Genomic DNA, 2542 nt, shown 5'->3' with positions numbered 1-2542 from the left:
AGAGGTATATGATGAAATATATGCAAGAATATATAAATTAACACAAGGGTAAACAATCTAAACTAAAGACATAATTGTGATAGGGTAATATAAACAATGTAAATACATAATATGATCACGGAATTTGGACCTTCTGCCCTACGTCTCCGCTCCCCACTCCCGGGGAGAAATCCACTATCACAACCGGGTTTTCTACGCTCATCCGAATAAAGTTTACATCTCACAATTTTATTCACGGAGTTCGGTCCCTACGACCTACGTCTCCGCTCCTCACCTTGAGGAGATCTCCACTTCACACTCGGTTTTCTAGCTAACCGAAAACTTTACAATCTCATAATATAACAAATGATTTGTTCTCTATAATAAATGAGAGCTCAATATAGGCTCATACCCAATTGTTACAACATTCACCAACCCAATTATACTATAAATGTAAATACAATAAGCTCAATGGTTGTGTGTGTGTAAGCAAAGAGAAATAAATCAAAACTAAACTCAATATAATTCTAGCTTAATAACAATGATAATCAAATATATATAAAAGAGCTAGAAATAGAGTTTAAAAAACTTCTCAATAGATCAAGAGATCGAGGGAGTATAGTTGGATGCTTAAACACCAATAGACGATCTCCTCAAGCTCTTGTGAAATAGATTTCACAAACTCAAACTCTCAAATGCTTGATCTCCTCAAGCTCTTGTGAAATAGATTTCACAAACTCAAACTCTCAAATGCTTAAAAGCTTCTTAAACACTCTTTAGATTTCACAAACTCAAACTCTCAAATGCTTAAAAGCTTCTTAAACACTCTTTTAAACAAAAAACAAAACGAGCTTAAACCATTGTTAAAATCTTTTAAAATATTTTCATGGTATGTCAAATGATAAATGCAATAGGGTATATATAGGGTAGAAGAAAACAACCCTAAAAATTACTAAAAGACAAAATTCAGCAAGTTACCATTACTGTGCAACGGTAACTTCGGCGGTCGACCGTGAGAAATAAAACTACAAAACTGCTCTCTAGACCATGGACGGTCGACCTTGGCGGTCGACCGTACTATAGCACGGTCGACTGTAGCTGTCGACCGTACTGTTCACGGACAGTTTTTGATTTTGACAGATTCTGGAATTTTATGTATCTGACTTTGTAAAATTAATTAAAAATAGTAAATCAACTCTAAAAATAATGAAATATTTAGAGAAAGTTCTAGACATGTATATAAATATGTTAGAGAAATAATTTCTAAAATATCACTTTCCAGTTGAGAGAAATAAATATTTGAACACAGATATATAGTTTCTGAAAAAACTACAGAAAACTCGGTTTTGTAAATTCAATTGAAAATAACAAAACAACTCCAAAATTAGTAAAACTTGGCAAAATATTTGTATATATGATAATAAACATGTAAACGAAGAAATTTTTCAAATCACATTCCGTAATTGTGAAAACACATTAGTTTTTCAAAAACATGCATAAACATGTGCACGAACATGAGCTTATTAAAAACTTGATTTTGTAAATTCCAATAAACATAACAAATTAATTCTAGAATTGATAAAACTTTGGGAAACATTTATAAATATGAAATTGAACATGTTAGAAAAAGAATTTCTCAAATTGAGTTTCCCATTTGTGAATACTCATGTATTTTGCAAGTGTGTCCAAAACATAAAAATGTGATATACATAAAATTTGATGTTTTGACATAAACAATATTTTGAAACCCTCTTAAATAATTTTATAGACTTAATAAAATATGTATACAATGATTGTTAAGTCTATAAACCAAAACTTCTGTATATATATAACTATATATATAAAAACCAAATATGTGTGTGTATATATGATTGGGCTTAAATTACTAACACACATAATATAAAACCTAAACTAAATATACCCAAGCTTGTTAGATCTTCGATGTAGCTTAACTTGGTACACTTGCGGATGAAGCTAGAACTTGGATCTTCAATTTGAATTGCATAGGCTTCACTCCAGAATTCCGCCAACCTCCATTTGATATGACCGTGAATGCTCGATTCCATCCATCATCCAACATATTGTTTGCCTAGAATAAATATAAAACACAAACACTAGACAAACAATATTAGATGTAAATTATTTATAAATCATCATTAAAATAAGAAGGCCAACACCCTCCACCAATTTATATCGACAATGCTAGACATAATCCTCACTATATTTCATGTATTTGAATAGATCAAAGTACTCACTCTTGGTTATTGGCTACCTTATCTTGAGAAGCATTGGTTGAAGTTCATGAGATAACACACTCTTTTTAGATTTGGGGTCATTTGAAAAATCAATTCTTTACAAGTAGTCTTACTGGAGTTACAGAATTGAAATGAAGCATCACATCTATCAAAAAGGTTGAAAATCAGTCTATGGAGGCTTATTTATAGGAGATCAATGTGGTTGTTGATTCTCTTGCAACAACTAATTCCCTCTCAGTGATCAAGAACTCATACAACATGAGTTTTTTTTGGCTTGAATAGTGACTATGAAACTTTGATAATAGTGG

This window comes from Asparagus officinalis, chromosome 5 (genome assembly GCF_001876935.1).
Source record: "Asparagus officinalis chromosome 5, Aspof.V1, whole genome shotgun sequence".
NCBI lineage: Eukaryota > Viridiplantae > Streptophyta > Magnoliopsida > Asparagales > Asparagaceae > Asparagus > Asparagus officinalis.
This window is presented reverse-complemented; position numbering follows the sequence as displayed.